Source organism: Epinephelus fuscoguttatus, linkage group LG13, assembly GCF_011397635.1.
Source record: "Epinephelus fuscoguttatus linkage group LG13, E.fuscoguttatus.final_Chr_v1".
In the NCBI taxonomy this organism is placed as follows: domain Eukaryota; kingdom Metazoa; phylum Chordata; class Actinopteri; order Perciformes; family Serranidae; genus Epinephelus; species Epinephelus fuscoguttatus.
Window position 1 is genome coordinate 24481485 of NC_064764.1, and position 26891 is coordinate 24508375.

Here is a 26891-nt window from a genome sequence, read left to right on the forward strand (position 1 = left end):
TGGCATATATTACTGTTCTTGCATTCAGAGGCCACAGTCACATTAGTGACATGATTAGTGACGCAGCCTTAAAGACAAGATGGTGCGGAGGACTGAACCCTTAGTGTGTTGCTCTCAGTACTTTTTCTGTTTTTGTTTATTTGTTCAGCTTTTAGCTCTCACTTACTGGTCACATTCATCTTAGTTGTCCTTGCTCTTAGCTGATGTCTATTTCTGTGTAAGTACATAGACAGCAATGACAAAATGCCCTGTATATGTACACACACTTGGCCAGTAAAGGTGATTCTGATTCTTGAAAGTTACATTACGGTGTATATATTACCAAGAATCCCATATGAAAGATAGTCTCTAAAAAAATTCACTTACGACCATGTTGCGATGGGATCAATCAAGACGTGGTACAGCAATCAAAGACAAAACGAATGTGGTCCAGGGGCTTTCCAACTTCCTACCCCCTACGTCTGGCCTCCTTACTTGAAGCACACTCATCTTTGAACTTGACCTTTATTTTGATCTCAACTACACATCTATCAAGTTTTCTGACTATAACTTGGACGAATGTGATGCTATTGTGTTGACCAAACCCATCTACAGACAGACAGACATATAAATAGTGCGTTCCATTAGCACCGGGAAGTCAAATTTCCGACTCAGAAAGTCTAAGAAACCCCACCAACCCCCACCTCAAAACCAGTATAACTGCTCCATGCATCAACAATAGTTAAAGTTGCAGTAATATACTGTTTATCAGCACTTCTGTCTGACTTGTGTCCCATTTAAACAGTCGTACACAAAGTCCTGTTCAACCTCTATGTGAAAATGTTGCTTCTGTGTTTGTACAGTGTGCGCAAAATACAGCAGAATGTAAAGTTATCGACTGGTATTGCTAACAATGGCTAAATTGGCTAGAACTCGCATTGCTAACTACATCTTAGTTTTCTGACTTGTAGTGGAACGCGGTCAACCCGGAAGTGAACTCATTCAAAGCTCCGACCTCCAACTTCCTTGGTAAATGGAACGTGGCAAAACACCTGGCAAAGTACTCAAAACCACTTCTGTGTTAGCGCCCACTGCAATTAGTGTCACCTGGACCACACTGGTGACCCCAGCTGCAACCTCAGAGGATGAAAGTTGAAGCCAACACATGTAAGTGCCAAAAGTTGCAGTTCATTGAACGGCCACTTGAGGCTAGCCCATAGTACCCTGGAAATCCAGAGTTCTCGCGAGAGCACATTTTGAATTTGCTCAGCGAGTCACTCTGGCAATCAGTAATGATGCTCATTACCTATGCCCATGAAACCGAGCTGCACCAATCACATTGGTGTATCTGATATAGGCGGGCCAGAGGTGAGTTAAACAGATGACGAAAGCGCTGCGACAACGAAGTCCGGAATCAGTCAGTAAACACTGCAAGATGGCTACGGATGAACACCAGTTGTTTGAAACGGCTTTGGCCGCTACAATGAACGAGTTAGACTTGGCTTTTTCTCTAAAAGAGGAACAGAAGACGGCGCTCGAGTCTCTCCTTTGCAAAAAGGACGTTTTTGCTGTTTTGCCGACCAGATACGGCAAGAGTCTAATCCACCAGTTAGCTCCATTGGTAGCTAAGCGCATACGTCACCTCATGTATTGTTCTGATTGGTCGTAGTGTTATCCAATTGCGTGCAGTGATATTTACAAATGCATGCTTGGTGCCGCCCCTCGAGTTGGGCCATTTTCATTACTCATAGCCAGACCCTAAATCTTTCTAAATTTGGGTCTGGATTTCCAGGCTATACCCATAGACCCCCATTTTAAAATGCCCAAATTTACAGCAGAAATAAACATGTTTACAGGCTGGCACAAAAAACAGTGTTGGTCTCTGTAGCTAATTTCCCCTTTCACAACAACTGCAAGGGGGCTGCGTTTTTTTATAACTCACAAATTTACATTTTATTGAGGCTTGAAGTTACAAAAATTTGAGGGCGGACCACTTTGAGTGACAGGCTGTTTTCCGATAGCATCCTCAGTTTCACAGTCACATCCAACCTCTCATCCGAATATGGTCCCTCCAAATAACCAAGATGGCAACAGGCAAAATGTCTAATTTGGGGATTTAAAACAGGAGTCCACAAACCCATGGGTAACGTCACAGTAGCTACGTCCATTATTTATACAGTCTATGGGTGACACACACACAGAACCATAAGGTAAAAACACTACCAGCCAACACCTCATAAACCAATATGATACAGTATGTTCATACTTTAACAGCCATGGTTGCTATGGGCAAATAGTTAGAGGACTAATCTGTGTAAATGTCCTCCTTTTGGAATACAAATTGCATTTACATTCAACTGCAGTTTGTCGTAGTATTATGCTAAAAGATGCTTAATGCTCAATAGTGGCACATATGACAGGTGTGAGACATATGCTCCTAACTGTGTGGCGCTTTGTCAAATGATGAACTTGAGCACCAACTTAACATTTGGAGTTTTATTTGATTAGGAAGTAATGGCTCATTTAGAGATGAAACAATTACATCGTCTCAGATAGGAAGACAATTTCCTGCTCAAGCACTTTCTAATCCTTTTGGTTATGGTCTTTTATCACCTTTAATGATGGCTCTGAACCATGTAGCCTATTCAGCGACTGAGCGAGTGTGATTGCTCTTTGTCTTCTTTCCTGGGGCAGACACCTAACATATTTATCTGTAATCCTGTCTTCACAGCGTGGCTGTGACCAATGTGTGGCCTGTTGCTGCTCCCTAAAGCAGCCAACTCAGCAGCGGCCCACTCAGGCCTAATGTGATTTACAGCTGTGGCAGTAGAAGCCAGCTGATTAGACTGACAAATCTACCTGATCTGCAGCTGCACACATTACTGAGATTAGCTGCATGAAGTCTGGCCCTGACCAACATCCATTATCACCGATATTTGTGGAGGGCGAGTTAATTACAAAAACATTTAGGCTACTGTATTTAGAACTCATCTGTCAAAGGCTGTCACATGTGCACTCATCTGGCAAACTGATGTTAGCAGACATAAAATTGTTATGAAAGTAAAAGATGACTCAAATCTACTTTCCATTAAGAGGCTCAAGCTGCCTCCACGAGTGAGCAGGGTGTTTTATAATGAAGCCCTAGATGAGGAAATGGCACTAAAAATCTATAATGCACATAATGTTTGGAGCTAATGAGTTTCATACAGACTGAGAAGTTGAAATAGAGGTCTAAAGGTCGGCAGAACAAGTTCTTTTTCCTCTGTCTTTCATTTCTCTGTGTGCTCACTGTCTGTGCTGCTGCACAGGTCATCCTGGTCAGCATCACAAAGTTGCACCAAACCCTCATTTCCTCTCTGCGGCTTGGCAGGTGGCATCGGCGGGAAAACACTGCATCCTTTCCACAACCACAGGAACTTTACAGAATGTGATTTTCCAAGTATGCGTCTACAGCCTGCTGCTCACTGAGTCCAAACAGGAGAAATCTCTCACTGAGCGCAGAACTAAGGTGGGAAAGTAGTTCATTAACATCAAGACAACACAAACCAGCTCTTAGCAAAATTATCCGTCTTACCTCGTGCGGAGAAGCGATTTGTAAACGACACCCTGCAAGACGGATGTTTTGTTGCAGGGGAAGGCATTCAAAGAGCGACATCGTGTGGCTGATTTATAAATTACAGCAAAAAATCTATTATTATCTTTCCTTACAAAGACATTTCTTACAATAAAAATATGCCTAAATTACATGGTGGCACTATGCAGGTATAATAATAATAATAATAATAATAATAATTAACCATAATTAAAAAACATTGCTATTTTTTTTTTATAAAAATCAAATTAGACTAATTATACCATGTTTATTTTTCTTCCAATTCTACAAGTATTATTATTATTATTATTATTATTATACTATAAATTTAAAATATTATAAAAAAAATGCTTTTTATTAAGAATAATTTAGTCTAATTATACTACATTGTGTTCATTTTTTATTTCCAATTCTATCAATTCTGCAAGCAAACTAGTTGCCACAATAATAATAATAATAATAATAATAACATAATAATAGTTATCATTTAGAATTATTTATTATATTTATTTATTTTGGATTATTTATAATTTTTTTATAAATAATTATTCATTATTTATTGTTGTTTTATCATTTACAATCAATCATTCGGCCTATCTATTTGTCATATTATGCTCTTTTTTACTGTTTACTTGTTACTATATTGCTTTCAGTGGGGGTGTTTTTTTTTTTGTTGTTTCTTGGTTTGCACAATCCCCTTTGCTGCTGCAATAATGTGGGACTCATAAAGAATTATCTTATTTTATCATATCATATCTCATCTCATCTCCTCTTGACAACAACAATTATATCAACAGTAGTAACCATTAATATTCACAGATCTTCCCTTCAGTGAATCTTATCTCACCCTGCACTTAAACCAATGCAACTGCTCCTCATAAAGACCTCCACATACGTTGCCATGGTGACAGCTTGATATCTATTTGTCACACTCGTGATCAAAGACGGCGCACTCTGGTGGGAAGATGTCTAACATTCCTCCTCACAGGAACAAGATAAGTTACTAATTAATAAGGGAAACCACAGACCCAACAGCAATGCCCCAGTTTTACTCTTCATTAGCTTCGTGTAAAACGACTCCCATGCATGTAGGCCTGTCACAAACTGTGTCCAGATGTATCGCCAGAGCATATGTGCATGTAGCAGGGGGAGAAAAGTCAGTATCTTTTATCTTATCAGCGGAGTAAAAGGTATTCTGTAGGTCATAAGGCCACCAGATTATGGATGAAAGGCTGGGTTTATCTCCCTCAGTGCTGCTGAGGATCTCTCTGTTTGAGCAAAGGTAATAAAAAACTTTTGAGATGACTGAGAAAAGGAGAAGGCGTTCCAGAAATAATAATATTAAAAGGTACACTCAAGTGATTGCTCTTGCAAATTATATTAAGTTCTTTTAGATAGAGCCTGTGCAGACACATATACTTAAAGAAAGTCTACACTGAATAGCTGCTTTGACACTGGAAACCTACTTCAGCTACTCCCACTCTCTCTGACGCTTTTTAATCACAAAATTCCCCTCGGCCTTCTCACTTAGTCATCTTATCCCTCAAGTATTATCCACAGTTCAAAACATGAAGGAATCTGTGAACACAACAAGGCCAAACAACCTCAGCAGTTGCACAGAGCTCTGCCTGGAGGCTTGGAAACATATGATGACTCAATGTTTTGGTAGCACAACACAGAGGCGCAGTAACATATAATGCAGACAGAGTTAAGAATGACCTTCTGACTTACCCGCCACATGATTACATCCAAGAGAGGAAAGAGCCACCTTTAAAGTCAGTCACTGTTGATATTTAGGCTCTGCCAAAGCTGATCCAGTGCAGCAGTGTGAACTTTGAGGAGAGTGACTCGTCTCTCCTGCGCTCTGTGAGTTTCTGACCCTCTAACCCTATCCTCTAAGCCCACAGAAACCCAGTAGGAGGATCGAAACTTTCCACCCTTTTCACTCCTCTCACTGAGGACTGTACCTATCCCATGTACACACAGTGGGCTGCAAATTGTTGCAATGGCCAATCACACAAAAGGGGCAGGACTTCTGCTGGTTTGGTCTATCACTGGAGGCTATCAGAGCATGGAGTGTTGCCATAACTCTCAACAAAGCTTTTTTTGTCATCCTCAGCTAAACATCATCCAAATAGCTGAAGCTGCACAACAGAAAAACAACATTCGGTGCATTAATAAGACACTGTCTCTTGATTTTTGCATAATCGGCATGATGACATTTACAAGTAATATCAACCGTGTTCAGGCAAAATCTGGACTGCCAGAGCTGGAAATGTGTTTCATGCTTAAGGCAAGATTCCATATTCAGCCAAATGAAATGGTGCAGAAGCAAACACAGTAATCAATGATGATTATACTTTCCAGGAAGGACAGTGACACTTTGTGTCCGAGTCCCAGTGCCAGCGCTAACATGGATGAGCAGTACATTAACAGACAATCGCGTGTTTTTCTCACACAGCCATATTCTGCTGGCAGTTGTCACGCTCATTAGCACAGATGGCGATCAAGTACACCACATTTAGTTGGGCACTACATTCATTCACCGACCTTATTTCTTAAAGCAATTACAACCCTTTTGTTTCTCCATGTGAATGCATTCACTGAAATGGAAACACGCAGGAATGTTTTGTGGTTTTGCAACAGTTGACTTAGGAGCTGTTGAAAGTCGTCTCAGATTGTTGGTGTCTGTTAAGCGCTCTTTGGCTACGAGGAAAAGGTTCCCAACACAAACATGTGCTGACTGACACCCCTGGCATCCAAACAGCGTTGCTAATCACATAAAGTTTGATCAGTCTCTCAGTTCTGGATTTGAGCCCATGTTCACTGTTTAAACGTGAGGTTTGAGGTATTTAGTTAGAGGCCATTACCTCAAACGACCTTGTCAGCGACATCAAGACAGTGTTTTTGATGCAGTATCTCAGTGTAAAGCAAATGTTTATGCTATGTGGTAAAACCACATAGCATAAGGCATGGATTGATTTGGATTAGTTGAAACCCAAAGCCCCTGCCAGGACTCCTTGTGTTTCAGGATAGCCTGCAGGGTTCAATAAAGTATTAAAGAAACATGAGAACAATAAAATAAAACTTAGATTTGAAGGTATGTTGAGGCAGATAATGACTTGTAGTAACCTATTAACAGCTTGTGAGACCCAATGCAAATGCTAAAGTTGCAGCAGTATGTGCAATGAAGCCTAAAAAAATCTTTAAATTTAGTTGCAGAGCAAATTCATTAGAAGCAACTGACTTTGGCTGCAGAATCACAACTGATATTTTGTTTCATTGTGCTCTTTCTTTAAATCCAAGAATAATTTCAACAACCTACAGACAAAAACTTGCAGAATACTGCAAAGCATGTTTATTTTAGCACACCAAAAGTTTCCCAAAGCCTCACTTTAAAGTCAGACAGAGACCTTAAGGGGACCTTTAAAGTGTCTCCTATTGAAATACAGATGATCCCTTACCTCGCAGTCTGTTAGTCAGTCAACCAGACAGTCCATAGTCCGGGTGACAGATGAATACAGAAATAAAGCCCAGGAAGAGATTTTTCTAAAAACACCGGCTTTCCTCAGAAGCCTCACTTTAGCTCCTACTCTCTGTCTGGGCTCTGCTGCTTCGTCTGTCTCACCGCTATCTCTGAAATTCTCCTCACACAACCCCTTCTTCTCTAATCCTCTCTAAAGGAAGCCGAAACTGCTCCAAATGGTTCAACCAGGCGCCGACTTCTCAGGCTTTTTCCTTCTTTGTATTATTTTGTTGGCTGGGATCATTAACTTAGTCCCATGAGAACATAAGGAGGTAAATAACCCCCCTCCTTCCTGTGGGAGGCTGTCAATCACAACTGATGATGAGGTGGCGAGGGGGGGGGGGGGGGGGCGCCTTTAGCAGCCAAGGAGGCACTCCTGATTGGCCACCGGGGAACAGAGGTGCCCTGCATGACAAATGGGAGCACTGGGATGGATGGGCCTCGGAGAGATGCTCAGCTGAGGTTGCGTGCACATTTATAATAGACTTTTTATGCGGCTTGCTCATTTACATGTCATTCAAAAGAAAATAAAGCTATGGAAAAGAGTGAGTAATCAAAGCTGACATAGGAAATGTCTATTTAACACAGCTGAATTAATGAAAGTGGCATTTATGTTGAACACGACTATCTATCTAAATGTTAGGGTTGACATGAAGAATCACGAGATCTTTAAATGACTCTTCGGTACAGTCTGGACACACACAGTAGGGGGACTGGGAGGAAAGCATAAAGCTTCCGTTGCCATGGCGGTGTGGCGAGAGCAACGATGCATCTTGGCGCCGGAGCCAAATGCCACTCTAATCTTTTCATTGGCAAACCTTCAGCTCTCTCTTCACAGCTTGTTTGTTTCTCAGTCAAGCTTACTGCTGTCTGTCACTCTTCAGTTCCTTCCAACATCCCATGCCAGTCTGAAGTCTGCTGCAGTTTGTAAGAAGGAGAAATGTGTAAAGACACTGTTAGCGGGCAAACAATACCTGAGAGGGGTCACTCTGCTCCCAGTGACCACCACTAAACTCTCAGTCTGGCAAGCAAGGAGAGACAATAGATAAATTGGGCATGACTTCCATTCATTCTGCACCCATTACCCACACACTAATGGATTTGTAAACAGCACAGCACACATCCATTTCCTATGTAAAACACAGACATGGCAATGCTGCATTATTCTCGCATCAGTCCTCAGATGAGCGCCAGCTCTCTTGTAATTTACAACAGCAAGAAAATCTACAAGACAGTGTTATTGCCACTGCCCAAGGCCACACACTGCTACGTATCCATAAATTGCCTGTGAAATAATGACTTCGCTACATCCCGCTCTCACACTAAGATTCATTTCAGTGCAATAAAATGCCATAAAACTCATGACATTTACATGGACTGTGGAGTCCCACTGACATTTGAGGCCAGTGCTTTTTAAAGGTGAAAATGGTTTTTGCCACTCCAGGGTCAATCCAAAGTCACGCCCCCTTTCTGAACTGCAATAAACATTAAGTGGAAAAATGTCTGTTTCTGTTTTAACCATTCCAAAAAAGAAAGAGGAATTGTCTGGGCTGCGGTTTAAGCAACTGTTCCCACTTCACCCACTGGAAATTCAACCTGATCCATGATCCAGGCAAACACACACTGTTTCTGTGGCTTTCAGTGCGGAAACTGGACAGCAAAACATTTATTTTTGTGTATTTATGTGCCTCATTATCGATTTAACTTCCACAAATCAAAAGAAATGTGATATGTTGTTTAAAGGCAAACATGTTACATCTACTTTGTCATAATGTATCAACTTTGACAAAAGACAAATTGACTGTCCCATCTTAACCAATTCATAACACAGACACAATTTAATCCAGTCCAGAGGTCAGGAAGCTGACAATGACAATTATATTGTTTGTTTATGTACTTGTATAAGTGGCAATCAAGATGCGGATGTTCTTGGTGTAATCCTAGTAAAATTACTCCCAGAAAAATATGCTGAAATACGCTGTACATATATTTTCTTATCAATAAGTAACAGCACTGTCAGAATAATTATTCAAAACAAATGAATATTCATCCCCACTAAATAAGGCCATTTGCTGCCTGAGGCAGTTCTCTTGGTGGCGTTTGGCACATCAAGCTGTATTAATTGGACAAAGACCTGAAAAGGGCCAAAAAAAAAAAAAAGCCTTCCTGAAGGAGCAGATAAGAAGTTGGAACAAAATAGGCTGTGAAATCTGACGTTACGTAAACTTTGATGGGTAAAATAGAAACAGGATTTCTCTCAGGGAGGAGACATTTGTACGCTACGTCATCATGTTAGAAGGTTATGCTTCACCTTGGAGCTCAGCAGTGAGCAAGTGCAAACTCAATTTGCACTGAACAAAGAAACACTGGAAGCCTAAGATGTCTACACCTTTTACAGAAAAGAGAACATAAGGTAACACTTTCATGCTGCACAAGAGTCACATTTCATCAGCAGGAGGACAGTGGTCAAAACAACTCCAGCAGGATTGCTCACTAAAGCAAATCACCACAACTTTCCCATTCAATTCAGCAGCCAAAACAAAAGGCAGTTCGCTTGACTTACGTGCAATTGTCCAGTGTGATCCTCTAAAATGCAGCAAGAAGATGCAACTCCCTCTAGCAGCCCGGCATGCTGGTTCAGTAGCACATGGATGAGAGACTAAACAAAACATACAGTAGCATCCTGGCTTGTCTCTTTCCACACTCCCTCCCTCAATTGCTCCCCACCCTGCCCCAGCTCCAGCCGTATGCTCATGCGAGCGTAAAGCATGCCCAGGAAGCGTCACTTCCACTGGGTCATTTCATGGATATTGTCTCCATTAATGCTCGGGTCCATCAACCCCCCCTTTCCACTCTGGGGTTGAGCTCTTGCCCCTGGCTCCCCACCCTCTCAGCAAAAAGACAAAGATGTAGCAAATGGAGAGACAAAAGGGGGGGTTGCATGAACCTTTGGGGAGCACATTTTGATGAGTTTCTGACTACACCACCAGGCCCTGAACAGATGGGATCAGTCTCCAGGGCTCTGCTGCATGGTTGCATCTAATACACAGCTCCATACATCCTCACAATAAATGTTGTGTTGTGCCGCTCGCTAAACGGCACTCATCAGATCACAGACCACATACAAGGCAACACAAAGCCGAATATCTTTATCATGTTATGTTTGCTATTAAGCCCTTAGAAACCACTCTAATTAAAGCATGCGCCTAATTGAGTTAGCACATGCGTTGGCATCAATATTGTCTTTTTGAACGCTGATCTAAGCAGCTACGATTGTTTTCCTAACTAGGACGGTCCAAAACAGCCACTCCTCGCTTTGCCAGTAAACAATAAGATGAAAGCATAGTCTGTCCTCAGCATGGCAAAGGTTCAAGATTTTAATTGCTTTCATCCCCAAGGCATGCAGCCCATAACTAAGCAACACACAATCAATCCAAACATCAAGCAAATAAATGAACGCCAAGCCAATTAACACTTCCTGCAATTTATCTTTAAACTTTCAGCAGACGTGTTATGTGGTGCAGTTTAAGAGAAAAATCGCACCCTGTTAATTGTTAATGCTATCACACAGGCATGCTGACGTGTATAAAATATCTGCTGTGCACATCACTCCAGCCGATGTCTACATGCATTAAGTGTGGCTTAACATATAGGACTGCCGTGAGCATTGACCTGGAATTGATTCTTTTCCTCTGAGCATGTTGCGATTATATCGGTGCTGCATTTATGGTTTTGCCAACGACAGAATCAATTATCAGCCTCTTCTCTAATATGGTTTCGCAAACAAATAAAAACTAGGATTGAATTTAGTATAAAAGACTTTGATTCAGTGATGAAAGAGGTATTCAGACCCTTTACTGAAGTGAAAGTACTGTGAATACACTCCTCTACAAGTAAAATTCCTGCATATAAAACCATTTACGTAAGAATTATCAGCAAAATGTACTAAAGGTAAAAAAAGTAAATGGCTCCTTTCAGAGATTTATTATGTTTTTGGAGTTGCATATGTTGCATCTTACTGTAGATGTTTACGACTGTGCTCATTTTTATAACCTTAAACTCCCGAGACCCCAGCTTTTGTTTGTTGCATTTTTAATTTGTCTGAGCTATTTGGTAATGTAGGACCTGATAAACAGGAAGTAGTTTTTTTGTTTGTTTGGGGGTTTTTTTTTGGGTGGGTGGGGGTTGGGGGGGCGGGCCTCAGATGGGGACAATGGGTTGATTTTATAATATAACTGTAACTGTATGTAACTGTATTTTGCAAAAACAAAATGACAAAAAATGCAAGAATTGTTTAATGTGTTGTACCTGTATGGATTAGAGGTCACTGTTCAGGTCTAAAACTGTTCAAAACTGGTCATTTCAATGTCTGAACATGGCGGTGCAAAAACAAAATTGCAAACAATGCAACATATCTAAAAGCCTTGTGATTTGTTCGTTTTGTAACTCTGTATGAAATTTTCGCTGCTCTGTACTCCAGTCTGTGAATGTCCTTTTTGCCTGTAGGAACAGTCTCTCACACCTAGCTGACCTACGTATGTGAAATGCTGGGATAATACAATAATTTAGTCCCAATATCCTCAACAACCAGCATTTTAGCTTGTTACTGTAGTCAAATTTGTATGCCATATCAAACTACAAGTGTTACCTAGCCCAAATAAACCAGTTTCAACCATAAAATTTGGTCAGGTTTTGTACTTTGTCCACTTTTGTGTTGGGATCAGCGGCAGTCTGAGCACAAAAGTGTCCACAAACGAGGACAACAGGTCTACGTTAAGCAGAATTAAATATAAGGTGGAGGAAGCCCAAAATGTAATGTCCTCATATGAGGACGCAGAGTCTCGGGAGGTTACGGTTAGACAGTTTAATTTGCACCAATACATTATATTCTGTGAGATCATATGTTTGTAACATCACTGTCCTGCAAGAACCACATATCTCTAAAAAGTCAGCTTTTCATGGTGTCAGGAAAACAGCTCTGTTTGCAGCTTTGTGATGATGCGTTTTCCAGCTGATCCAAGAGGGCTTTTTAAGGATTTATTAAGCTTAAGACATAGCAGAATTTTCTCAACACAAAAATAAACTTCAAGTTTATCAAAAATCACAAAATACCAACACATCTGGGGATACATGGATTTTACTGGACAAGAAGGTGATGAAAATCTATAATCAAAAGGTAACTGAAGCTGTCAGACAAATGCAGAAGAGCGAAAAGTACTAATGTTGCATGGTATGGAAATACTCAAGTACAAGTGCTTTAGATTTGTACTTAAGTGGGGCACTTAAGCAAATCCATCACTGTTATTATTTCACCTTGAGGTTTTCTAAATGTTGATGTACATTTTGATAGTTCAGGGATGCCATTGGTGAAAAACTGCTTAGCTTTGTCTTGTTAAGAAACAATGCCTAAAATAGACAGTTCACTTGGAGATATCAGCCGTAGATGTCTGTCGTCTCTTGAATATAATGGAACTAGATGGCACTTGGCTCACATCAAAATGATCTACAGCACTAGAAGAGGAAAAATAGTATTTATGTATTTTTGATTTTGGGGTGAACTGTCCCTTTAAAGACACATGCTTGGCAATTAACTATTTGCTTCACACCGTCACAGTTATAGTACCGCTTTACTACCTCCTTTAACTGAACAAAAATAAAGTTACAATATAAAGATTTTCACAAAACTTCAAGGGAGAAAAAAAAGGCCAAAGGAAACTTTAAAACATTAGCCACCAAGAAAAACAGTTATACTATGTGGTTAAAAGCAAGACAATGAAATACTGCCCTGTCTGGTGTTTTCCCATTGAAATCAAACAGTGAAGGAGCTTTTGGGAAAGTAAGGTCATGTGTTATGTTTAGTCCACACCACAGCCCTGTTGCCTGAAAGTCTTGGCTTTTATTTTTTTCCTGAAAAAATGAATCCCTCTGAAAGGGTGCGGTGAACGCCTGCTACATTCTTTGCTGCTTGGAGAAGTCTGTAATTGCTTCCAGCTTCTGAGGAATCTACTGGAGAAAACTAGTGACACGTCTTTATCAAGAATCTACCTTCATCAACAACACTGGACTTATCTTATCAGAGACGGTGCAAGTGAAGCACTCGATCATTCTCCCATCTACCATCTACAAACCTAAACCCCAAACCCCAATATCCCAAATATATAGTCTTTTTTTTTTTTTTTTTTTACAGGTAGCACTAGCGTTTAAAGGGACAGTGTGTAAGATTTAGGGGGATTAAGTGGCATCTAGTGGTGAGGATTCCTTACAGCTGAAACTTCCCCAGTGAGAATTACGAAAGTGTTCATTGTTCAGGAGGTTTTTACCGGGAGCTAAATTATCTTCCTCTCCAAAACAAACAGACCAAGTGATTACAACTAGTAAAAACCATACAGTCTATGGTAAAAACTCAAAATAAAACAGTTTCATGTTACAAATCAGTGTCACTCCTGTATTGTTGGATACATCACAGATGGGCCACTAGCCCAGCACCTGCTAATATGTGTTCACCTATTTTATCTGATAACTAAGGGGGATTTATACTTCTATGTCAAATTACAACTCCACGTCGCAGCGATGCAGACCTCCTGCCTACTTTTGTAAGCTGAAACCATGTCTGTCAGATAAGCATACAATAAATTGTGGGGACAGTAAAGCCTCCACAAAAATAGCATTTCAAGTCTTGTGTGTAATTTATCCTGGCTTCATATGAGTAGAGGAAATCTCTGCTCAATACAAAGCTAATTTATACAATGTAAAATGCCATAGTCTTGTGCTAATAATGTTAGCATGTTGTATTTGTTTGGAAATGTGCTTAGTATAAAGGCCCATTTATGCTCCCTTTAAGTACAAAAATGTATACATCCGTTTCAAACGATGTTACCATCACTGCCCACATACTTCCATGCGTCCTTTACATTGGCATGGATGTTAACCAATATATCCACCAGGGGGCGGCCCAGAGTCAAAAGTTTATGACAACAACAAACTCAAAAACAAACATGGTGTCTCTGGAGGAGAAATTGATAATGTACCTCTTGCATAAAAGACAAAGTCTCTAGTACTGCTGATGGGAGAAAATGACAACAAACATCATTTCTAGTACTTTAGGATGTCCGCCGGGACATTCAATAACCGCCATTGTTATTTCTTCTTCATGTCTCACTAGAGCTACATATCGGGGAGTGACAGCAACACTGCCCCCACGGTTTCCGGTGGGTGAGCACGGACAGAAGGCTCCGTCCATATCCGTATTTAATGTGGAGCATAAATGGACCTTAAGACAGTTGTTTTGTCGGTGAACCTTGTCAGTTGTAATGGAGCCAAATTTTGTAACGTTACCTTTGTCAAATGTTGCTGTTGTCCCTGGCTTCATATGAGTAGAGGAAAAGTCTGCTAGCCACTAGGCTAATTAATACAATGTAAAATGCCGAAGGCTTGTGCTAAAAACATTAGCACGTTGTATTTGTGGGGAAAATGTGTCCAGACAAAGACAAATGCTTTGTCTGTGAATGCTGCGAGTTATAGTGAAGCCGATTTGTGTACTTGTGTTTGAAATTGTCTCTATTAAGCCATGTTTAATGTGTGTTTTGGGTGTGTTTTGAACTAAATCTTACAGCACTTCACAGAAACCCCACCGCCAACTAGTGTTTTGGAGGTGTAACTGCAGAGTGACACAGACACACCACCGCACAAGTATAAATGCTCACAGCTGCATAGGTTACATACATAGGCTACGGCGTAGCCTCTGCATAGAGCTGATGCACAGGTATAAATCCTGCTTAAGTTCAGACGTTCAGAAGAATTTTACCAAAAGCTCAATTATTTGCAGAGGTCTGTTCCTCTCTGAAACAAACAGTCTTGTTAATTTAAACTAAAAACACTGACAAAACACAAAACTGTGTTTTCCAATGCTCTTGTTGCAAGATCAGAAAACATGAATGGCCCTTTCTAGAGCCAATGACTGATTTGTGTGTTCTAGGCAGCAGTGCAACATGGCGGACTCCATAGACGATGACCCATTCCTTACATAGATAAACGGCTCATTTTAAGGTACAAAAACACAACAATTCTTATTTTCAGGTGATTATGCACTAAAGAAAACATACTTATTATTCCATTTCTTCCAATATATGGCCGTAAATCCTATACACTACGCCTTTAAAAACACTGCTAATCTTATATAGGACATATAAAGCTTTACTTTAACAACTGTGCTGTCATCCTGCAGTCAGAGGGACTGAGTCACTACACAATACACTCCTACACCAAGAAATGCTGAAGGAGGTTTGAACATCTGCTGTGCTGTGCCGTGTTCATGTGTCCAATGAGACAGTCAGAGCCAAAGGCAGAAGCCCAGCTGTTCGGATTTGGGTCAGCTGCATCCGGGCCAAGAGATGCTTTCAAAACGCTATCTGCACAGGAGAGGACAATTTTGCAAGTGTTGTCACTGTTGCAGTTAGCACTATCACTGATAGCAAGTGTTTAAGCCTGATGAATTCAAGAGGTCTGTCTCTGCTGTCTTACAAATGCTCTTCAGGTTAAGAGGTAGTCAGAGTGATCAGATTTTTGCCTGTGCTGTGAGCCTTGGCTCAGCGTGGCCCTACTAAATAGCCTCACTTCATCTACATGTCAACAAAACATTCCTTCAAGACAGACTGGGACACATTCCTCATATCTTGGCCCGTGACGCACATTCTCCGGAGTTTAAAAATGGATTAAACATTTACTTTTCCCGCAGTGGTATCGCTGATAAAAGAATATTCTTGAGGCAGTGAGTCCACACACACACACACGCACTCATATACAAGTACCCTATTTCCATCCACACTCATTGGCTCTGACAATGAGACCGAACCAGCATTGGCTCCCTCCCTGTCACAACAAGCAGGCCCAGAGAACTCACAGCTGCTGGTGGAGCTGGCACTGCTGACCTGACGGAGACAGTTTTGTTTATCATCTGGCATAAAGATCGAAGAAGCAGAGCTTTGTAATGGGAGCGAGTGCAAGATGTGAAAGATAGATCACCACACATTCGAAGCACTGAAGGAAATAATAGTACACTCGAAATGAGCTGTCTTTCGCTTCGTGATCCGAAAAAAGGATTCTTGGATGAGTTCAATACCAAAGGCACAAGAGATTGATACGAAGAAAGAATGCTTTATTTTGACTCTCTTAAAACAGAGGGAAGGAGGGCGTTTCAAAAGCAATAGCAGAACCAGATGCTTGCATGAGGGGGAAGTACTGAAAACCAAAATGAATTCACCAGAGTTCCCTATCCACAGTTATTTGGCACAATTACGCATTCTGTTCTCTCTTAGAACAACATGCCATTGCTTCAGCTCTCACCAAAACAAAAGTTGAAAAACCATAAGCTTTCTTGTGAAAATACATGAAACTGAAAAATCTTGGACGACAAAAGCAAGATAACAAATCCTTCCCTGTGCACAGGAAATGTTACATTTATTTTTGCCAGTTCAGTAATTTGCCAGCAGTTGTTTTATGAGGGAGCTGATATCAGTGTTTTCAACTGTCAGCAGATGTGATGCATGTGCACACAAGACTGAACTTGTTTTTATCCGGCTGACCTCTAAATTAGAATTCTTATTGAGAAACACATAAGCAGTGTTTTTTCTCTCGCGCAAACCTGGTTGTTCACTCTTGGGCATCCATGCATGTGTGTGTCTAATATATTCCTGACTGTGCAGACCGCAGTGTGTTGATTCACATGGGAGAAATCAGCATCCAAGTTTTAGAGATAACGTGCAGTGATTGATGTGCAATGCTGTAAATTATTTTACATCTACTGCAAGAGGAATATAGCAGAGACTTTACGCAGAAAGACTCAGGCCATCGGTTTTTCTGACTCAACACAAAAGTGCTGGTACTTCCCTCAAGTGCCCCACTGCTCAGTCTGATATGATTAGCATTGCTACTCTGGGCAGCAGAGACAAAATTTACAACCTAGCCCTCATTAAACTGCCTTAACCCGATGCCACTAAGCGTTTTTTTTTATCAGATCTTACCTGCTTCCCCATGGCTGCGACGGTATGAGTCTCTCCCTGGTGAATAGATACTAGGCTAATACAGAGTATGACTTTTAGGCAGCTGGTACTTCCCCTGAGGTAAAACAGACAGGAGACAGGAGGTTGAAGGTGTTCTGTCTGCACGTACACTCCCCTTCGTTGGGGTGTGTACTCACACATACCTCACTGACATACACGCTGCTTCTCATCTGTTCTACAGGTTCACACAGGAGCATGGAAATCTCCCGAGAAGAGTACTTAACCCTTGCACAGGCTGGCATTGAGTGGAACAATAAAGCAAGACATTCATTATCTCCGTGCATTAGCATAAAAAGCAGACAAAAAGTTGTGAAATTTTCTTGCACCAGTATCACTGGCACTGCCATACTGGTAATGAGTAGCTTTCTGGATTTTCTGCAGGTTAGAGACAGAAAATACTGGTGAAAGAGTGTGTGTCTGGACCTGGTTCTGATATACTGTAAGTCAGCGTCAGATAATAGGGATAAAGGGCTTTTCTTGGTCACTGCAGGCGGCTCCATCGAGTTACCAAGCGGAGAGAAAGGAGGCTCAGGCAAAAGGATCCACAGCAGCCAGCAGGCAGAAAGCAGCAAAGGGGGGGAAAAAACTCGCTATTAAGCAAGAGAGAATTGGTTTTCTCCACCCTAATGAGAATTCATCCTGTGAGATAGATGAGTCAGTCTGAAAACACAATTCCACACTTGCAATAATGAGATCATATTTGAGGAATTGGGTGTACATCCCTCAAGTGAGAGAAAAAAGTCAAGGTTAGCAAGAATTTCAGCAAGGCCTAACCTTACAGTGAGGAATTTCCCCTTTTCAACTCCTAATGAAATCAAATCACTGAGTATGAACATTTGTAATGTCTACATGTAACAAAACCTGTGCTGTGAGGATACTATGGTGAACACGTCAAAAAACTGCTGGAGAAAATCCTTGTGAGATCGGGTCTGGCCGAGCAATATTTGGGGACACACAGTCATAACGAACCTGGAAAATGAATCAGAAATTAACAAACGCCACTTCATTTAAAACTAGAATCAGTGCCTTGTGGTTGACTGCCTCTGCCAATGAGTCACATTGCAGTTTACATCCATGTCTGTCCAGACTCATATGTAGCCATGACAGCTGACAATTCTTCAAATATGGAGGCTGCTGCAAAGAAGCTACAAATTCTAAAACGTGGATGCTTCACACACATCTTCAACCCGGCCGCACAGAAGATTAGTACAGTCTCAAAGTGGACAGCCAAGATTAGTGTCACTAACTGGTATCTGACCAAATGTTTCTCCCTCTGTTCCTCAGTTATAGTGTGAATTTTTTTTGCAAGACATTATAATGTCATAGGGAAGTCGACCTTTGACCTTTAGGATATAAAATGTCATCACTTCATCATTTTAGACACATAATTAGCGTATGCATTCTTGAATTATTGCAAACAAAGGTCACAATAACCTTGATCTTTGACTACCAAAATCTAATTCGTTCATTGTTGAATCAGGGTGGACATTTGTGCCAAATTTGGAGAAATTTCCTTTAGGCATTCTTGATATATCTCACTCACAAGAGTCACGGACATGCCAACAACTTGAAAACATGTTGCCTCAAGCCACTGCTGTCACCAGTGAGGAGGCATAAAAAAGAATACTGAAGGAGGCACCCGATGAACCCATACATCAAGTGCCAAAGCTCTTGGGAAAACTTCCTACAAAGGATGTTGCCTACACTGAATAAACACCTGCTCTGCACAGCCAGAAGTCATCTCTGATTATATATATATTTCATGAAAGCAGGTGATTTTATTATATTAAATCAGGTAACTGAACAAGTGAACATCAAATGTGAACTTTTTATTGAACTGCTACACAATGTGGTCTCATGTGTTCAATTTGTGATGTCCCTGACCATCACTTGAGTGTTAGTCTGGTGTGTGGATCCAGAAAGAATGCTGCCGAAGGTGTGCAGGTGAGCTTAGAGTCCAACATTGTGAGCTAAAGCAAAATACACTTCACCACTTCATGAGAAGTTCTCCACGAGGTGAACAGATCACAGACAGGTTCAAGTGCCTCTCACCTTGTTCGCCCCAGTCGAAGCACAGAAATCCTTTTGAATGTAGTCAATGTTTTGCTGTGTGTGGCAGAAGCCTTAAAACTTATCACTGGGGACAAAGCAGAGTGAACCGCGCTGGTAGCAATTATGGCAGATGTCTAAATACAAGGCAGCTAAATTCCAGGCTGAAAACCACTTATCGAGAAACTAAACCCTTAAATAGTGTTGCACTTTCTGTCAGCATTACCTCAGTGTTGGGGGTGTACTGATAGCCGAGCATTCACTCCACGCACCTATGCTCACTCACTATTTCAAGGTGTCATGGTCTGGGTCTGTCCACTGAGTCATCGGCTGATTCACAATCAACCAACAGCACAGTGACACACCCTCTCTGTCAGTCTGTCATCTTACTGCTCCTTATTGTAAATATGATTCGTTCTCTGCTGTAGTCATGCGTGCCATCCACCCCCCTATTTCCACCCAGATTCATCAGCCTCGTATGCCTCATCAGCCATCAGCCTCAAGAGTCATCAGCCACCTCCAACACCAGTGTCTGGACTCCATGGGGGGATTTATCCTGCTGCCGCTCAGATGTCCCTTGATCACAAATATCTCCCTCTATTGTCCAAGCGGCAAAGAATTATATTAAATCTTAATCAGCGCAAATCATCTGTTAATCCATGTGCTCATATTCTGTATTAAATATTATCTTAACTTCATTCTTCCGTCTCTCCTGATTGAACTAAAATCTGCATCATACCTCTATGGCCGGGCGCCTTTTCGTATAAATTTTGCTGAGCCATAATATCAGTGGCTAGTCTTAAAACCCATTAGCTAGGCTAGTTATAGATTCCAAATCCAAAGAAGGACAAGTCTCAGAGAAAACTAGAGAATTTAAAAGTGTGTGGATAGATTCATTTGCTTGAACCATCAATGCCACGAAGTTAAAGTATCGAATTATCATTAAAAGCCTACTTTAGACTTATTAGGTTTGATAGGGTTATTAAGTTACCTTCCAAAACAAAGCTCAAACATTTTTTCTCAGCCAAAAATGGCTTATTTGGTTGTTAAGGTCGCTAGACCCTGTGATTGCCGAATAGTTAAAACATTTCCCACATAACTGCCATGTCTCTATTTGGATTCCAACCTCTATTAAATGTCAAACTCACTTCTTTTTTCCCTTGATTCATGTTTCATTCATCTACTTCAGGAGTAGTTTGGATTGTATTTTGAGCCTTCGTACAGTCTAAATTATTCAAGGGAAAAGGTGGCATCCGCATGCAGCCGCTCTTTTTTTATTCAGAGCCAGTTTGCCTCGGCTTTCAAGATGCTGGGCTATGACTTCATATCAGGAAGGGGGGGGAAAGTTAGGGATTAGAGGGACTTTTTTACACACCTGTTATGGCGGGATGATTACACCTTTACTGCATGATTCATTTGACTACATGGAGTTTGATGACTTCAGCAAATTTCCAGCCAAGCTAACCCCCAACATCAAGCTCAGGCGGCAGACGTCTCATCAGTTAGACTGAAAGTTTGGGTGTGCACAGATTTGGCATATTTACTGTCAATATACAGCGTAAAATCCTGGACCAAGAGTCTAAAAAGTATAAAGTAATTATGAGAAATATTTTTTCTAATGAAATAATATTAGATAAGGGCAATATAGGCAGATACAAACAGTGTTGTGCATCTCTTCTTCGCATATGACATTTTGTTTTATCCAGATAACACACAGAATTGAGGCTGTCGCTGCCAAGATTGTTGGAACAATGGAACATTTTCTGTTCATTTGCTTTGAAGATCACAACAAATGTGCTGCCGCGACTACAGAGAAGACTGTCAGCATCCACTTTGGCCTTCTGGGAACAAAAAGACAGAAAGAAAGCTTTGGAAAGATCCCAGAAGGCCACAGCACTATTCACAAGCCACTTATAAATCTGAAGCATGCGCTCAATTCTGTTAAAATTAATTTCATGCTTTCGGTGCCAGAAATGCAATGAGGATTTCCATTCAAATTCAAATAATGATGAAATCAATAAACCAAAACACTTTGTGATTCGTGATTATTTATGCGAAGTCCCTTTGATGCTGTGCTCAGTCTCAATGTTTGCCGCTTTGCTCTCCAGTTTGACCTTCTCTGTAAAAAGAGGTATGTGTTTTTGTATTAATAAGTTGCCTTGATACTTGAACCCTCTGTTACACTGGAAAGTCAATGTTCATTAATAGCTTACACTTGATAAAAGTAAAAGACAGCTTTTAAATCCTGTGCTCCTTAAACCTGGAATGAACTTCTATTCATTTTTTTTAAATTGGATGGTTGATTATTACTCCAGAATTAAATTTAAAACTAAAATCTAATGCTTGGTTTTGACTGTCTTTGGTTTCCCCTTCAAACTGTTGAGCTACCGTTCAATTAATTCCAACGACAAGTTCAATTGCTCTTCATTGTCTTTTAAAAGCATGAATGTTTTTTGTGTTGTCAGTGTGTTCTGACATAAAGGAGTCAGAGGGATATACAGTGACTTACATAGGCTACATGTGAGAAACCACAGTGTATATGAGCATGCTGACAAAGTTAAGATCACTTGAACTAAATGGTTTCTATTGTGTTTCTAAGCCTCTATTTACACCTGGTATCAACACGCATCTTGGGTGATTGATCACAAGCGCACAGCTCTAAGTGTGTCTGTTCACACCTGGAATAAGGATGTATCTCCAGCAGTGTTGGGCAGTGTTGTTACCCCAAAACCAAACAACTTGTTACAACTTTACTTTTGTTATCACCCTACTAATGACCTGAAATAGCACAGCCACATCAGTGGCGCTGCACATGCACATCACAAAGCAGCTAGCTAGTTTGGAAGATGGAAACACGTACATGATGTGACCAAAGGTGACCTCTCAGTGGCCGTGGAGGTTGGCTGTAGCCTTACACTGGCTAAACAACCAAAAGTGGATTCAAATCGTGGACAGCTACAGGCTACAAAGAGCTAATGACCCTTGTGGCTGGATGAAATGTTGCTCCACATATTGACTTTCAGTATTTGAGACAGAGCCTCAGGGAAGTACCAGTATCAAGCAACAGATGACCACAGGTAGAAAGTAAAAAATGCAAGTTATCTAGCTTTAGCTTCACGGTAATAACCCTGACATTCACACACAGGCACTCATGAGAGGTCTGAATTTTGAGGAGATTCACAATTACGAATTTTGTAGGATGCAATGGAAAACTGATATAATGAGTAGTGTCACCAATTGCTGTTGGTGATAGGTAATAAGTAAAGTAATAATATTACTTTTGAAAGAGTAATTAGTAATGAGTAATATACATTTTTACAGTAACACATGTCTCGGGTGACCACTTATGATCCCATCTTATTTACTCACTCTACACACGTGCATCATTTCTGAAGAAGGCATGGCTGCACTGATGGTACGGGCGGACAGAGAACTCAGAGATGGGGAAGCAACTTTGAAAGCACTACTTCAAGTACAGCAAGGCTGCCTTTGGGGAAAAAAAAGAAAATCATTCATTTTTCATGGCCCAAATATGTTTGTAGTTTCAGTAGTTAACTAAACAAAAATGGCAAAAAAAAAAAAAAAAAACAACAACGCATAATGACTTAAATCAGTATGCAAACATGAATGTAGTTGAACGACCAGCAGGCTACTGCAAAATGTAGTTAAACTACTAGTTTAATTAGTAGTGTATTAGTGTAGTTTGCTGCTCCCCAACACTGGCTGGCCAGCAGTTGAGTAAGCGGTGCTTTGGTGCAGCACAGGACACATGAGCTTACACACTGCTGAAAGAATGTGGCCATATGTGGCCCAGACCACTTCCGAATATGCTCCGAATGATCAGATCTCAAGATGCATTAGGGACACTTTGGGTGCACTGACACCTGTAATTAGAGCTTTCAACTTGAGATTCGATCACGATTGCTGGCTGTAAACAGAGCCATATTTCTCCTTAATGAGCTTCATATCAGTCCAATGCATGTCTGTATCATATGTGTTTGTAGTGTGGAAAGTGTGGGGTAAGTAAAGCATGATAAAAACCAAAGAGACTGAAAAAAATGTCAAGTATGACACAGCACCTTATGGGAATCTGCTAAATCAGCTTGTTTCCGAAAACATAAAACCAAAAGGTCAAAACCAAGACAGCTAGAAAGAAAAATGCGCCGGCAGAAAACTGGAGGACACAGTGGGTAAAAGGTTTAGAGAGAGATCCTGCACTGCTGCTTGCTGTCTCCATCAGGACAATAGTGTGAAATCTTACAGGTGCTGATTAAAGTCTTTTCTACTCTCACGGGAACGCAGCCATATTGCCAAAGTGTTTGTGTGTTTGCATCTTAAGTCTTAAAACTGTTTCATTTTTGAAGTTGCTCCGGGATAATTACCCAGGTCGATCCTCTGCTTAATTATTAACTGCTGGCACTTTCTTTGAAGCACAAAAAACATGATTATATGTCTGAGGCTTGATTTAATGCTATGTGTCTTCTGAGCAGCAGCTTCTCTTGCAACCAGAGCACATAGGGGAATTACATGGAATTTTAACATGTGTAGCCTACAGCAAGCCGAGTTTCCCTCCAAGAACTTGAATATTTTCTGGTAACGATCGCTTGTATTTTGCTAGAAAATATATAAACAGAACAGAGAGCAGCACAGGCATTTATATTTATGTTATTTGCCTCCACCCTTTTGTCTGATATGTCCTGTAATATGAAACTCATTTCAAGTGATGGTGCTTTGTCTTATCAGCTGCAAGATGGGCACACTGTAATCCAAACACAACAGATAACACATACTTCACAGATATCTAATATGCTAAGTGACTGCTAGATAAAAAAGATAACGATGATATCAGATAGAATCGGTATGTGTTCATAGCTGTCCCATAAAACAGGCTTGATATCAGCGAGCTTTAGAGGAAAACATCTGGATTCTTTAATTCCTGGTGTTGGGAGTCATTTTTTCAGCCACATAATTCTCTGTTTGTTGCGCAAGTTTGAAGGCTGAACCAAAGTGCCTGTTGAAAACTCCCTTCTGGTGGCTGACGGCCCTGAAGTGTGCTGCTAACACAAGTTAAACAGCGAATCATTCACAGCCCGGCCTGCCAAAGAACTGACACATTAAAGTTGACCCAACTTGATCCCCTGTCCCCCTCCGATACACACCCTGCATCCCAACTGAATTGCTGCGCTGTATTGTGTGGACTCAAGGAGAGAGGGGGGAAAACATTTCTGGCAATAATCGCACCGAAAGCCACGGTGTATTTAGGACAGCACAACCACATGTGCACCCACTAACGTTCTGTGTCTCATAGCTTACGTGTACACTGCAGACAAACATCAAAATGAACGAGTTCAACATGTTTAATGTGTTTTGGGGTACAATGTGCGCCTTGTCCCAAAATGAGAAATATTTATCAAATTTATCCCAATTGGAGCATGAGGCAGAGCAGATGGGGTAAATGAAATGAGCTTTCGGGGCAGCTCTGGTGTTGCTTCACTGAGATAGAAAACAAGCAAGAGGAGCAAATGTTTCTCAGTATACTGGCCTGGTAATCTGCAAACAGATATAAATAAATCGATTCGGAAAGCCTTGAAATTAAATTAAAAATTAAAGAAATCTAACTAGAAAGCGCTACTTCAAACGCCCCCCTCTGAAGACGAGAGGGGAAGTGTTGCTCGGAATGCAAATCCAGTCAAAAATTGCACCAACTTGCTTAAACTTGTCTTATCAGCGAAACACTCGGTATCTAAAACTTCTCATTTTGTTCATAAAGTGTTGAACTGGACTAAGCCGAGAGGCTTAATGCAATCACCACTAATCCTTTAATCTTGAACATTACTTTTTTCTTGAAATAAACTTCATTACCCAGTCATGACCATGACTCCTATAAGCCACGGTTATTGACATTTTGGTCCTGTGTCACTCTTGCATTCATTAACAGTCTGCTGACTATTGTGTTGCACATTTTTCCATTAGTGGCATGATGGACATTGTGTTGACTCATTACTGTCACATACTGTCGTTGCCCTATGCTGTCCTTCACTACTAAAGGCTTCAGTAGTACATTTTCAGACACAATGGGGGACAAGTGGAATCATAAATCAGCACAGAATAGCGTCTTGTTTCAACATTTTAAAATGTAAATGCAGCACATTAACTTAAATTTGATGCAGCAGTGATTGATGGCAAGAATTGTGTTTGATTAAAAGGCACACTCCTTCATCGTGTTATAAAGTTCAGTTCAAAGAAAATTACTGAAAAGCATTTAGTACAAAGCAGCATTAAAAGAATACTACCAGCTTTGTATCATAACAAGGCAAGTAGTATGTGTAAATAAACTTCGGTGAACTTCCCTCCATCTTACCAGTGCCCAGACCTCCCTGCTCATCTCTCTCTTGCTGGCTCTAGGGCTTTTGCTCAAACTAGAGATCTTACTTGCAGATTTTTATGTGCCCGCCACCACCTAAACTGTATATAAAGATGGTCAGCACATCTCCACCAGGCCCCCAGAAGTGTTACAAGCTTTGAAGCCAATTTCTGTAGTCACCAAACAGTAGTATTACAACTCCCAAATCTGTCATACGATGCCACTGGACCCAGAAAAACCTTTCCCCATAGACTTACAGTGGGAAAGAGACATCTGTGAATCAGTAGATACAACTTTCTGAGCGTCACAACCCCCATCAAATGACTCCTTCTGAATCCACTCAGTCCTGTAACATTTGGGAAGTCTAGAAGAGCTGCAAGACTGAATTATTTTTTTCACCATTCAAGATAGTGGAGCGCTAAATTGTAAGTTGCCAGCTGGGCTAGAAAAAGTAGCGCTACTCTGTGGGTCTAATGATGCAAAAAAAATAGCGCAGATCATCTGGGTGTTTTCATTCAGCGGAGCTTTTTTGGCTTCATGCACCACTGAGCAACTTTTATAGGAATCAACGGGGTCCTGCCTCCGAAGCTGTATCTGTTTAAGGACATCCACTGAATAGCAGATCAAGACCCCGACCCCTGTCTATGTGTCTCTTAAACTCAGACCAAACTTTGATCAGTGTGTAAAACTAGGCAGTGCTGATCTGTTACTGCATTGCCCATTTCTTGCTTAATATTTTAGTGCACTGTTTATTTGTAATGCAAGAGTTTGTGAACAGGAAGTGGATGCCATACTGCTTCCTGTATTGTAAAAATGAAGGCTGAAAAAACTGAGATCAAACTGATAAAACTAAGCAGTGCTGATCAAATATGAAGCGAGACTCTTGTTGCTTATCTTATATGTTTTCAGAAACATATTTTAGCTTACAGTTTTGCTAAAATTTGAGATTGTTTATCACCAGCCAGCTGCCATATTGTTTCTTGTAGAAAAACAGCCAAGCTCAAATTAGATCACATCACATTACACCGTGCAATGCATTCTGGTAGGCCTGTAGGTTTTCTTCCTCCTGAGCAAAAGAAAATGCCACAACCCCTTTCTTCTGTTTTCTCTGGTCATGTAAGCACCAATTTCAAAAGAGCTTTATGGAAAGACTTTCCAGAAGTGAAATTCTTATTCAAATAGTCCTGAAAAATAAACAGATAGTCCTAACCGAGGCTTTGTTTGACTTCACTGTGTTTTGAGCCATAACCAACACCTTAATAAGCTCCACTGAGCTCTATATTTTTCCTTTGTGGAGATTTGTGTATCCATCTCGACCTTGAA

The 26891-nt window shown here is 40.8% G+C and overlaps 1 protein-coding gene across 3 annotated transcripts in view; it reads right to left on the bottom strand.

Annotated features, from left to right (window-relative positions):
- mid1 (midline 1) overlaps window positions 1-17245 on the bottom strand; it is a 40827-nt gene extending 23582 nt beyond the window's left edge. Inside the window, exon 1 of one of the 3 annotated variants that reach the window (XM_049593391.1) lies at window positions 17117-17245. The gene's annotated coding sequence lies outside the window, so the exon portion shown is untranslated. Of the gene's footprint in view, window positions 1-5302; window positions 5492-17116 lie in introns of those variants that run through there. The other 2 variants (XM_049593390.1, XM_049593393.1) reach the window with 2 other exon arrangements.
- Window positions 17246-26891: the final 9646 nt, after the last annotated feature.